At 38.6% G+C, this 14,263-nt stretch overlaps 1 protein-coding gene across 11 annotated transcripts in view; it reads left to right on the top strand.

Annotated features, from left to right (window-relative positions):
* The first annotated feature begins 714 nt into the window (after window positions 1–714).
* Window positions 715–14,263, top strand: part of MYT1L (myelin transcription factor 1 like) — a 305,938-nt gene continuing 292,389 nt past the window's right edge. For 10 of the 11 annotated variants that reach the window (XM_027797865.1, XM_027797864.1, XM_027797868.1 and 7 more), the window contains exon 1: window positions 956–1,546. The gene's annotated coding sequence lies outside the window, so the exon portion shown is untranslated. The other variant, XM_027797859.2, reaches the window with a different exon arrangement.

The raw sequence follows: 14,263 nt of genomic DNA, 5'->3' as shown, positions 1-14,263 counted from the left end.
CGCCGCCTCCACGTAAAGATCACAGCCTGTCACGCTGCCATCGAAATGACATTTCGGGGACGGGTTTAAACGAAGTGACTCCCCGCTGGCAAGCCGCTCCCGTCGCAGGGGCATCCGCTGCCCGGGGGCGAGCCCGGCGGGGAGGCTGCCCGGGGGTGGGCGAACGCCGGCGGAAAGCCTCTGCGACAGCGTTGCAGGGCGGTGAGGCGCCTCTTCCCAGTTCCCGCCTGTGTGACACGTTCGGTGGCGCGGTCCGGCGGGCTGCTGGGGGAAACGCCGCTCAGGGGCACACGCAAATCTGGGCCGCTTTGCGCGCGAGCCCTTGTTTACGTTTGGGCTGTTGATCGCATAAAGTTGAGCCGCGCAAGTTGCTAATGGTGGAAGGCGGCTAATCTTTTCCTCTGGAAAATAGTTCGTTTCTTTTGTTTCAAAGGGGAGGAGATGGTGTGAGCAGGTAAAAGAAGCAAGGCTTCAGCAGTCCGGCTGCTGAATTAACTCCATAAACCCTGGAGTGGTTCCCCAGCGGCCAAACAATGATGGTTTTCCATCATTATTTTCTTTTAAAGATACATTTAGAGGCCTACTTATTGCTTTCTTCTTTTTCTCTTTTGGGGGGTGGGGGGTGGGGTGTTCTACAAGGGAGACACCATTTTAACGCTAGCGGCAGCGGCAGGGGAGTATTTTGAGCGGTTTCCCCTCCTCGGCGGCTGCGGCGTTTCGGCGTTCCCCTCTATTCGGTGCAATACAGCGCCGCCGCGGCGCCCCACGCCGCCGGGGAGCCCGGCCCGGGGTGCCGGGGAGGGCGCGGAGCGCGGCCCCAGCCCTGCCCGCCCCCTGCCGCGCCGGGGGGGCTGGGCGCGCGCGGCCGCGGCGGGCAGCGGCACCCGTGCGGCGGGGCCGGGAAAATGGATGTGCGTCGCGCTGCTTAAAGGATGCGGGCTGAGGCGGGGTAAGTCAGCAATCTGCTACGGATGCTGTTCTGCTGCAGTAATGTGGTCTCTGAGGGAACCTGGGCTTGATGCATGCGACGCTGCCTAGGCTTCCTCCAGCCCGTCGCCTCGCTGCTGCTCTTAAATGGAGGTTACAGCTGATCCGTCAGCCACAGAGCCGCACGCATGCCCATCTTCTCAGCCTTCAGTGGTGGCAACTTACTAATTTCTGCCTTCGACTTCAGGCCCGTTGGTTTCCTGTCTGAAAGCCTTATTACTTTTGTCCATGTGGCAAAATAATTAGCATACAGATGAGAAGGGATCCTGCCTCTGAGCCTCAGTCGCAGGAGAAGATGTGCAGTGGAAAGTTGATTGGATGAATGGAGAACAAATGGTGGGCGTTCAAAAGCATTAGGAGAGTTTTGTTGTCGTGGAGCAGGTTTGTCAGTTTTCTGGGTGAATCTCGTAAGATGGAAGGCAGGGTGGCTGGTGCCGAGACGACTGCTTGACAGACTGTGGCCTACTTGAAGGTGCACGTTTGGACTGCATGCATAGATAATTCATTTGGACTACTTTGTTTTGCAGTTCTACGGCTTTCCCTTTGCTGTTCCCTCAAGGTAAATATGTCCTTTTATCACCGTTGTTGTTTGCAGGGCACTTTGCTGTTGTTCACAAAGTGATGGAAAGTTCAACTCTTTGGGCAGTTAATAAAGCAGTGGCTGGGTTTTGGACTTCTCCCACCCCAGCTCCTCAACACATCCTCCTGTGCATAGAGCCGGAGGAGGCTGAGCAGCTCAGGGCCCGATCCTGCTCTCCCTGAAGTCAACGGGGAGTTTGACATTGCTGCCGGTGAAAACGGGATCGAGCTCTCAGTGGTTGTTGTTTTAACAACGACTGCTGGAAATGTCAGACTCCTGCTTCCTATTTTCTAGAACAATGTGGGAAGACCTGTAAAATTAGCAACTACTGTTTCAGTGAAAGCCCAGATGTGTTTTGTTTTGGTTGCTGTGGTATTCATTTTCTGGCTGAAAGGCAAAAAATGCTTATTTAACACAAATTCACTGGTAATGCTAAAACCTGAAGTTATTGATTGACAAATTACTAGTGATTCTCTCAGCTCCAAATATCTTGGTATGTGTCTTTATAAAGGCTTCCTTATTGAAAGGAGAAAACAAAAGAAGAAAATAAACAAGCTATCTTTGAATTACATATTTTTTTGTCAGATAATAAATAACACTGAGTCAGACTGGAATCCCACTTCTTGAACAGAGCATCCGTTGATAGGCATTTCTTATATAATTCTGATGCTGTGTATAAAATATGGGGAGGCTTTAACATTTAGTTACATTTGCTTTTTTTCTTGCAGTCATTTAGGAATATTTTAATCCAATTCTAATGATTCTTTATCTCCTTAAAAATGGTGATGTTCATTTTTAACTGACCTAATTTTGAAACTGCAGTTAAGGTTGCGGTTAAGTAGAAATTATTATCCTTTAATTGTCTTTACATAGTTCTTGTGACTATTGTAGAACAGTTTAATGAATGATTTGCTTTAATTGGAGAGGTGTGGGGTTTCTGTTGCCTTTAATTATGTTGCTTTGGAGAACAACAGCATACAGTTCTGAATGATATTTAGTTTTTACCTCTTTTTATTATTTGACATTTCAGTTTTGTGTGATAGGTTATTTTCAAAAATTACCAAACAAATAAAAGTCTTTGTCATGTCACTCTGCAAACAAACAAAAAAAAATTGGAACAAACTGTTAACCCTTAGTAGGCAGTTAGCAGGTACTCCTCATGATTTATCAAGGTTCTTCAAGTTTGGAATCATAAGGTTAAACTTGGTTGCTGTGGTGTAGCCTGGTGAATATATATGTTCATACTTGTTTGCAATTATGACACATCTAAAATCAATTGAGATGGCAACATAACACTCCTAACATTAGAAATGCGGAGTGATGTAAGACTGTATGCAATAAACCAGGATTTTTCACTGGGAAAAAAACCAGTAATGATTATATTTTTCTAAAAACTACATTGATTTATTAAGTGAAACAAAGAGAAGAGTAAATGATTACAATGAGTAAATGCAGAATTCGGTACATTTTAAGCTAATCTAAGAGTAGATTCAATTTTGTATGTATTTTACAGCCTGAACTTTCTGGAGAGCGAATGTGTTGTGTGTGGTGTCGTGTTGTGTGTCGTGTCCCCGTCTGTCGTCCCCCTCCCCCCCCCCCCCCCCCCCCCCATTTTAACCAACAAGGGCAATAGTTAAAAATACTAAACATTTGCAGTGGTTTCTTTGTTTTAGATTCCAATACGCAGTTATATGCCCACATTTTCAAAAGGGCATCAGTTTTGTCGTAGTAGTTTTTAGTGCATAGTATGACTTTGTTGTTTTACTCTACAGTCTTGTATCTTACATATTACAGAAATGATCAACTGTGTGTTTGGAGACAAAGACAATTAAGAAAGAGGAGATACTTCAATGTATTCAGAGGTGTATTATTTCTCCAGATATGTTAAGGACCATTTCTGAAAATTTCCTGTTTTCTGCTTTTTTCTATTTTGTTTAATTTTTGTGTTGAGGAGATGATTAGGATATGCAAAGAAGTATTTAATTACTTACACATACATGCATACACACATGTGGCAATTTATTAGCTAGGTATAGAAACTTTGCTGTATGAATGGCAAAAAAGGTACTGTTTTGAAAACTGTTCTTCTGCAGCAGTCAGGCTTTTATGTGGACTCCAAAAGAATGAAAATGTAATTCCTATTCATCAGCATTTCCATGGGAAATCAGGGGCATTTCTTTTTAAGTGCATCATACAAACACACTGATAAAAGAAAGTTCTCTGTGTTAGAACTTATTTCTTGATCAACTCTGAATACAGTCATTGTTTTGTTGAGACATTCAGTGGTGGAAAAGTACTTTGGTATTAAATACGTATACAACACTGAATATCCTTATGGAAGTAATGAATTTAATATCAATTTGCCTGAACTTGACAAATGTTTGCATCATGTTGATCAACTTTCAATAAAGATGTGAAGTTCTTGATAGTATACTACAAGAAAACTTTATGGCTGTAGATTACTTACTGACCTTTTCTTTCTCATAATAGGAGTGATGAGAAATCCTAGTAAGATTATCAGTGATTTATTAAACAGAAGTGTAGCTGGATTTCTATGGAATGAAAATGGGTGCAGACCAAATAGCATCATCTGCTCCACGGGTCCTAGATTAAAAAGTCACAAGGAGAGCAAATCAAAGCTTTTGTAGGCTGTTGACAAAGATTATCTCTTTAGAATCCTTCACAGTATTTTGCTTTGATTAGAACCACTCTGCCTATTTTAGCCATAGAGGAAAAAGCAGCAAAACGTAATGAAACTGAAATGAAGGGAGAATGTCTTGTGTTGGGAGGGGGAGTATGATGTGGAGACAGACAGACAAAAACCACAGTAGGATTTTTGATCCTTTAAAAGGGATCATACTTTTAGTCAGGAAAACAGTAAACATTATTATGAGATCGGGTTTAAAACTGGATCTCAGATCAGATTTGCAGTGTATATACTGGTTCAATATGTTTGCACTGAAGCTGCAGATGCGGAACACCATCACGAAGTAATGAAACTAGCCAACTTGGTTGTGGAAATAACCAAGGCTGCAGGGCGCCCCATAATGATCCATCAAATCAGGTTTGGTATAGAGCTGTCTGGTGTGTTGTAAACGTTAAGAAATCAATGTTGCATCTGCCAGTAGACTCTTTGGTTTGCTGAAACTCCTACCTGCCTAATGCATCAGGGCAATTGGTTTCAGAAACCAGTTTACTTCAGGATAAATTTTATGTATCTTAAGGTCCATCATATCCAAATTGTTTATAGCTCTGCACCAGGCAAACACATAAACATCTGTAAGATCACAGATTGTTAACCAAACTAGCACTGAGGTCTATTATTTTGTGAAGTATTAAAAGTCTGTATCTCTCATACCTTATGTCAGCATGGCATTTTTTAATCAGGAAGTTGATTAAAAAGGGCATGGTATATTATGAATGCATGTTCACTTGGCATAACATCAGCTATTTCAGTCTGAATCCAGCAAGTGCTGTCCATGACTAGGTGCAGTGGTGAAGAGAATCAGTGCAAAGAAGCAATTAAAAAAATATTTTCATTGTAGGTTTAAAGAGGGCTGCTGTTTTGTTCCTAGTCTGCATGAGCCTGCTCCTGACCCCAAAGGAAAGAGCAATGAGCTTTGGATCAGGCCTGCAATGTCTTTTTATAAAGTGATTGGCCAAACATATTTCTTATATGGCTCTGGTGAAATCAAAAGAAAACATCTCCTCACTTTCTCCTGTTTTTGTAATTAATAAGATTGTTTACAGACAGAATGTAAGGGAGAGTATAGGTACCATTCAAAAGAGCCTTTAGACTGCTCACTGAATGGCTAATCTTTTCCAGACTTTCTGGTGATGTCGTCGCCTCCCCCAGACCCCGTCCCCTCCGCCCCCCCCCCGCCCCGCCCCCCCCCCAGCAGAAATGGTGATACTGGAAAGACGTAATGCCACAATATTTATATTGCATATCAATAGCTTGCTTTATTTTTCAAAGGGAAATTCCCTTTTCTTCTACTGTCTCTAGCCAATACTGGAGTATATTACCAGGGGAATAAAATTTTATGCCTAATTTTAGTGTTCCTCTGCCTAATGTGGTGTGAATAAGTACCATGTTAGAGCATTTAACCTAGTCCATCTTTGTCACTTCCTGAACAGTTCCTCGGTTCAAAAAAAAGAGTCAAAATGCTGAAAGAGAAGATAACCAAGGTTTGTTATGAGGATAAACTGTAGAGATTGCTTGTTCTTTCTCTTGAACTAGATGCTCTGGCATTCCTTCCAGTGCTGCAGCAGGGCATTCTTTTGCGTAAGGAATACCCTTGAAAGGGTTTCCCCAGGCTTCTTGTGATACTGTGAATCAGTGGCTCATACCTTTATTTCTTATCTGCTTCCCCAGAACTAGTCGTTAAATCAAACATCTTAATTTTCAGTGCTGGCAATTTGTTTTAGTAACATTTTCAGAAATACCTCTGAAATTTCCTCTGAAAAGGCCCATGTTTAAATATGAAACTATGTTTATAACAACTTTGCATACACTGTGGCTGTCATGACCCCTGCATAAATATTCAGGATTTTTTTGGGGTATGTACGTATTTAGGAAGAAATAAAACTGTTGTGTCATAGAAAATTGTAAGGTTGAGTGCAGGGCTTTTTATTTTCTGTGTATCTTGATAGTGCTCTTGGTATGTCTAAGACATGTTGTTATGAATTCAGAATGGTATTTCTGCAGTGTCTTGGTTATGCAGCATAGTTTGATTTTAAAATCCACAAAACCAAACTCCTTGGGCTTGAAGTTGACACTACAAAGTAATGCTTGTGTTTTTTCAGCACGTGTACACACAAAGTCCATTCTGGGTCATACTAGGAAACATCTAGAGTTTATACAGGTCAAGTTAAACTAATCTTCACACACAGAGAAAGGTGTCTGTTCTAGCAGTATAAGATGCCTGCACAGGTGGTGTGTTATTTATTTACCAAGAGAAACAAAGTTAGGAAGTTCATAAAAAAATTCATAATCCTCTGACCTGTTGGATATGACCAATCTGCTCCCAAACTGTTAGTTTTCAACAAATGCCAGATTTCATCGCTTCCAGTGATGAAATTTTTTTTTCTCTCAACCTTCTGAAATACTCTGTATGTTTGGATCTGCCTGAGCTTAAGGGCATTACTCTGTATGGAGATACTGGACCTCCATATTCCAGGAAAGCAGAATACTTCAGTCCTGAGGGATAGTAGGCTCAGGGCAGGCTGCATCATTCTCGTAAAAACTAAGGTGATTTTTGGACATTGCAAGTAAAAGATGCAGAGGCTGTGATGAGAGGAATGAGTAACAACGTCATGGCAGGGAACAAGAATCAAACATTCAGTTTTAATTGGAAACTGCCAGTGGAAAAACTGAGGTTCTATTGACCAATATACAGAATTTGATGCTAAAGAAAATTAGAACTCTGTGACCATCAAACATATGACCTCAGAAAAGAGAAGAAAAGGAACCTCAGAAATGGATATGGACAACAAGCTTGTTGAAAAGTGGTACACAGAAGAGTCAAGAGGTGTACTTGGATGAAAGTCAGGAGTACTTCATGAACCCCAAGACCAGCTGGAAAAGCAAAGGAAGCTCAGGTAGGTTTATTTGCATATGCTACTTCTGCTAGTCTGTTTTTTCTATTTCTTTTTTTTTTTCTATTTCTTTTTTTTTTTTCTTTTTCTTTTTTCTATTTCTTTTTTTTTTCTATTTCTTTTTTTCTATTTCTTTTTTTCTATTTCTTTTTTTTCTATTTCTTTTTTTCTATTTCTTTTTTTCTATTTCTTTTTTTCTATTTCTTTTTTTCTATTTCTTTTTTTCTATTTCTTTTTTTCTATTTCTTTTTTTCTATTTCTTTTTTTTTCTATTTCTTTTTTTTTCTATTTCTTTTTTTTTCTATTTCTTTTTTTTTCTATTTCTTTTTTTTTCTATTTCTTTTTTTTTCTATTTCTTTTTTTTTCTATTTCTTTTTTTTTCTATTTCTTTTTTTTTCTATTTCTTTTTTTTTCTATTTCTTTTTTTTTCTATTTCTTTTTTTTTCTATTTTTATTTTTTTTAAAAAACCCCTTTGTTTCACAGCCTTAAGAACTCATCTTTTCACTTCTTCCATCCCTGTCTTAGAATAATGTCTAATTATAAGGGGAAAGGGAACAAAGAAAATGCCTTTCAAATAGCCAGTTTATTTGGACAACACTCCTCTATGTACTGTCAATCATAAGTTGTTTTTTTTTTTAAAGGAATAGACCACACCCAGTATTCATAAATGTGTGCTAAATATTCATAAATGTATGTGGGCATGTAGAATCTCTGTGACTAAATATCAGTTCTTCACATGCAGGGGCAAAACCAATGGCACTGAAACAGATACCTTAGTATGCTATTAAACAGATGGGAAACATAAGAGTGTTTGCAAGCAGTCTTGTAACTGGTCGCCAAAACTGTATTGTCTGAATAAAATGTAGACATGTAGTATGAACCTTCATACATTCAGTCCCTTGCTTTCTGAGAGGAAACCAGATTCAAAATATTTATTTTTTTTATTCAGGGGAAGAGAGACATTTTTTGGTGGTTCAGAGAACCTGCTCACTGAATTAAACAATATCAGCTGTCCAGTTCCATTCACAGATTTTCAGGCTGATCTTTGCATGAACATTGCCTTTTTGCCTTCAGGACACTGTCATAATTTTTCAGCATGTATTCTTTAAATTTTGAGAGTGTCTGGGAAGGCCTGTTTTACTTCTGTTTTTACAGCGTGTTACTTGCCTCACCTTTATCAGCTCTGGGGAAGTGCTTGTTCCAAAAAGGCTGGTAACATGTCTGGGTGAACTCCAGTGGCTCTGAAGAACCTTCTCAGGGATCTCTGCACTTTATGAACAGGTCATTGCCTGTTCAGCCATAGTTACGGCCATGTTTTTACAGCTAGTATATGTGGTAGTCCATACCCTGTATGCTAACTCTTCAAAAGGTGATAGACTTAAATTAGTTATCATTGACACAGAGTTGCTGAACTGCCAGCCACAAGGCTGACCCATTTAGTATTTTATGAGAAAAATGTATGTGCGAAAAGGATAGAGATTTTTATCTATGACCTTTCCAATCTAACAATGCCTTTTTTGTTTTGTTGTTCCTTATCAGTGACCTTGGCTGAGAAGGAGCAGATGATGATTAGAAGAAAGAAAAGAAAAAAAAGGGTAGATGTTTTCCATAGGTCTGTTTAACCTTTGTGACACAACACACTGGAGAGAAGGCACACTTGAATAGTTACCTTGAAGACCAAGCATCCTGATTTAGCAAATGTGGGCAATGCAAAGCAGTATGGAGCAAAACACCCAGTCATTTCACTGCAGCAGCCGCTGTACTTCATAGACAGCTCTGTGGAGCAGGTCTTCTCCCATATATACCTTTTTTCTTTGGCTCCTGCCTGCCCAAGAGCCAGCACAGATTGCCACAGTGTTAATTCCAGCCAACTCCAGTGGGAAATAAGGGCATATGACAAGAGGGCACATATGTTAATGACTCATTCACCCTGCACTTCTTATTTGTCATTTTATATGATGTTTGTTACAGTTAATAAATTTTTATTTTGTGAAAACTGTGATGTATTTGTTATGTTTAAAGCACTGATATGCAACAACCTTTTCCTATACCTGCGCTTCTTGCCAAATTCAGTAAAATGTGGTTAACTTGAAATTCAATTTCTTAGCAGTCATAAGTATGGCTTACTCAAAGAGCAGAATAAGCAGATTCAAAGCAGTACTGCCAATAACACAGAGTATGCTTCTGAGGCTTCCAGAAATTGTATTCTGATTGACTCCTATAATTGCTCTTTTGTGTTTAGAATCACCAGTCTTTCTACTCTCAGTGAAAGCATCTTCATATTTGTTTTTAGAGGTGTTTTTAATTTACAAAATATCCATCAGAAGCCACTGAGCAATTCCTGTAGCTTTGTTTCCAGATTCCAGGTAAATCACTTAAGGAAGTAGGAAAGAAGAGATAAAGCAGCTTTTTCAGCATTACAATTAATCAAGTAACTATCTTTATAAATATTGTGGTCTAGAGAACTGTCTTTGTGTTTCTGTATTGCAAAAGGATTCTTAAAAATGTGAGCTCTACATATATTTCATAATTGCATAGAAGTTAGTGAGCCATCATTACTTCATGCAACTACTGAAATGTCTCACTTGTGTTTATGTACTTGGAAGTTAAGAGAAGCGGAAATGAGAAACCTTGCTTACTAATTATCTTGCTTTCCTATACTTCGCAAGAGTCACAGTTCTTACACATGTTCACTGTGGATTTGTCAACACCAAGTTGCTGACCACTAATAGTGTCAGGGTTTACAGGTTCCCAGAGCCAGTATGCCACTAGTTTCTCAGGGTATAAATGCTTTTGATTTGGAGGCATTTTCATCATAAGGTTGATACAAACTAAGCACACAATTAAGGGAATTGGAATTACAATCTTCTGTATCAAAAGGCTTTGCTTCTGCTATTGACCATGCTAGATTTGCACCCTGATTTTTTCCAAGGGGTAAATATCATTATTTTTGCTGTGTTTAACCAGTTGGGGAATACTTGTACTTAATATCAAGTTTAATTTTCTGCCTCCATCATCTACTTCTCAATTTTCTTTCTTGAAAAATTGCTGCTAAAATTGAAACTCTGCACATTCAGGGAAAACAGGTACTAGCCAATGATAGAGATGTTAGAACACCACTGATTTGTTTCATATATCTTTCTAATCTTGTTAGAGACTGAATATGGAAAACTGGAAGCATGAAAATGGGGTAACAAAGGAAGAACCAGGGGCTCTTGGGGGCGGGGGAAAGGACAAAGAAAACAGGAATTGGGCGAAGCTGAGCCTAAACTCTTAAATTTCCTTAGGTAGAGTTTTGGGGTACCACAGTGCATTACCAAGTATTTCCCCCAGAATATCTGCAAATTGCATTAAGTATCCTGAATTTTGAAATGCTTCTTTCTAGTAGAGTCATTTATGTAGAACACTGTATTTGTGTGGGCCTTCATAAGTGCCTTTATAGAGTTCAAGGAGCACATGCATGATGCTCTTAGTCGTATGATTTAGTTTAAGGTAGTCCTGTGAGGAGCAGGTTGGACTTGATGATCCTTATTGGGTACCTTCCAACTTGAGGTATTATATGGTTCTACGATTCAAGATAGCATGAGTACTAGACAAACTGCATTCCCAAGAGCTGTTGAGTGACACAACTGTTACTGGGAAAGGTTGCTGCTGTAGGCTGGACTTTAATATAATTTGCTATAGGAGGAATAGAGGCCTTTTCTTATTTATCTGTAGTATTTTGATGCAAGTAAGTCAGGAGATTCCACCTGTCCTTCATTTTGACCAGCTGAGGGGTGAAGAGAAAAAAATTGAGGACTGGAAACTGAAAAATCCAGATCAATAGCTTTTCTGACAAATTTATCGTTGATACATATTATAACTTATCATATATGAGAATTACAGATTTCAAATCATAGCTTAATGTTTTTAAAGAAAAAATTTTGACCTCACTGTTAACTGTAACCCTAAAATGACTAAAAAATGTCTCAGTTAGTGTTCACACATACAGTTAACTGTTATTTTTCTGCTGAAACATCAAAATGTTAAAGCCATGGTAACAGCAAAAACAATTTGCCAGACAGCTATATTAGTACAAGGAGACAATACATTTGCATGGCTACGTTTACAGAGCCAGTGGCCTAATCCTGTTCCACTGAAGTAATTGAGAATTTCTTCAGGGGAGGAATGCATTTTGTATTAGTTTCTAGGTTTTTCAGCTGTTAACTTACTTTTCCAGTACAGCTTTCAAAGCAATTAAATTTAAAATATAATTCTTCAACCATGCTTTATCAATTGAATTCTTGATTGCTTTATCATTTTACCTAAAGGTCTGAATACTAAATTTGCATTTGGCATATCGTTGCTGTAAGTAATTTCTTGATCAATCATTACCTTGGTTGTGGCGAGCTTAAAAACAAATCTTCCCCAAGAGGTATCACACCCATGATGTAAGCCAAGAAGTATTTTACTGTCCTCTCCAGAGGCAGGTTGCTGCACCTGTTTACAGGTAGCCTGAACCATTAATGATCAAAACAGTACCGAACTGAAAGGCATAGGATATCTGTATTAATCAACCCTTCTCTTTACTAAGAAGTGTATAACTGATACGTTCATGATTATTTGTGGTAAGATCCTGACTGCTTCTGGAAAATAATTTTTTAAATATATTCAGCTGTTGCCTCTTTTCCTTCATCTTCCTTGAAGCTCTTTTGCTTGCCTTGAACTGTGCACAGAGATTTTACTTAAAAAATTATAAAAATCCCATGCAAATGAAGAGCATGCAACTTCTTAAAGTACATGAACTCTTACAGGGAGCATACAAGAGATACAGGATAAGTTTGAATGTATTGCTGCAAATCTTGAGAACCAACTACATTATATATTAATAATTGTATGTCTGCCAGGAATATTGGGAGGAATCCTATGCTTTAGAAAGCAAGATGTTTGTTTATAGACAGAACATAGCAGAATAGAATCCTGATTCTTGTATGACATACTCACCTGAGTGCTCATATTGAATGTCATAGTTCTATTCATTGGCTGCTTATAGGTTAAACTTAAATGTTTGCAGAACTGGGGCCTAAGCATTTTGAGACTTCGTATAAACAAACAAACAAACAAACAAAACAAATTGCATATTCACTAAAAACAGAGAAATTTTTGAGTTCTTGTTATAAAAAACCTGTAAGTAGGACAATAATGGGGGAAAAACCCCACAACATTTCTTCTTCCAGAATGAAATAGTTTTATATTCTATTAGAAGTGGCTTTTTTAGTACTTCTTTAGCTTATGCTACAAAATAAACTGCAATTAAATGCAATTTACTTTTTGTTTAAATCAAATGGTCTAGGTGAACTCATACAAGTTCAGTACTGTTTGATTTGCCAGAAGTCTTGTTTTAAATTAACAAGAATGAGTAAGTTAATCTCATATGTTGAAATTTTTCTGGAGCTGAAATTGGAAAGATTTGTGTGGTACTGTCTCCTACAAGTTTACTTAGTTCCGTGGCACTGAGATCCATGCATTCCTAAATTCCCTAAATGGCCTGTTTTATGAAATGCTCAGCAGGCACTGCTTGAAAACCTCATGTCTCTGGTTAGGAGGCATGAGAGGAAGGGGATTCTTTCAATGTAGGCATCTGCATTTTGGCCTGCATGGTCAAAAAATTGTTTTTGACAAAATAACTGTAATCACTTGATGTTCATTTACAGTTGTGGAGATTCCTGGTTTGTCACTGTTTGGAACAGATATAGAAAATAGATAAAGCTATAGCTCATTGCTTGTGTCATGTTGTGCAACTTCTTTTGTCTTGTGAAATGCTTTTGCGAATTATGGATAGCTTTACAAATAAACTAGGTGTACACTGCTTTGTGGTACACCGTTATCCTGATCTCTTTGCCCTTTCTGTCATTTGTAGATTGTAGTGACAGTCATTGCATCTTTTCTAATACAAAAGACATTTTGCAAATTGAAGTGTGGCATGAGAGCAGATCTGAAAGTGTTACCACTAGCATTTGTAACTAATTATAGAGGCTTTAAAAAACCCCACATTACTGTGGGCCAGCAAGGAAAACAAAGTGAGGAGGGAATGTAAAAACAGGTTCCTCTTGGTGGTAGTGAGTAGTATGATGATGTTTTTTAGGTCTGTGACAGATGGTACTGCTTGAAGGGATTTCAGTTTGTGGTACCACCTGAGAAATAATCTGAAAAACGGTAACAGGGGTAATGGTGTTAGATGAATCTTTACTAGCCTTTGCCTGGTAAACTGAGTGGAGGGGTCTGAGTCCATTCTCATTCCACTCAATGACTTTTCTCTCTTTCTGTCATCTACTTATTTGTCAATAAGCCAGCAGGAGTATGTCTCCATCAAAATGGCTGGGTGTGCAAATATACCTGAGCTGACTATAATCACTCGCTTTGTGCTGGAATAGCTGTAGAAGATACAAGGTGGTTGAGAAGATACTCAGTTGTTTTGTTGGTTGTTTTTTTTTTGCTTTTCTTGAAATGGTAAGAGTCAGGAGCATGAAATTTTATGAGACTGATAGACTTACCATGATAAGCTATCCAGTTGGCTGAATAGAGCATCATTCATGTTTTCCTGCTGTTGTGTGTTTTACAAGTAGGCTTTTTTGAGAGCAAGTTGCTTATTAAGTGCCTGAGATAGCATGTTATAGTGAAGTGACATAAAACATTTGTACCTAATATGCCTTAATGAAATGTTAAAACTGCATGCTGATCTAAGAATTAAAGAAGTGTAGAAGTAACACTGTTTTATTTGATGACAAAAAAACGCCAATATTTGTGACAGCTAGTCCTTGTAGTTAACAGCTCATCCAAGAGCTTATTTTGATATAGTGACCATATTGCATATAATTTACAGGATCGTAGAAAAATTGAATTGGAAAGGATATCTGGAGGTCCAGTCCAGTCCTCTTCTCAAAGGGGCTGAAATTAGGATAGAGCCATAATACAAATCTAAAGTTCAGTTTACACAATAGCATGCAAGTATTGGGGAAGCTCATGAGAGGCTGTGAGGAAAAAACCCTGAAGTATATTTAGATCAGATTCTCTTAACTCTATTTAAATGTGATGATAGAGTATGCTTCTATAGCTAT

The sequence above is a fragment of the Falco cherrug genome, chromosome 6 (genome assembly GCF_023634085.1).
Source record: "Falco cherrug isolate bFalChe1 chromosome 6, bFalChe1.pri, whole genome shotgun sequence".
NCBI lineage: Eukaryota > Metazoa > Chordata > Aves > Falconiformes > Falconidae > Falco > Falco cherrug.
Note: the sequence above shows the minus strand (reverse complement) of the source record. Positions and strands in the feature narration are given on the sequence as shown.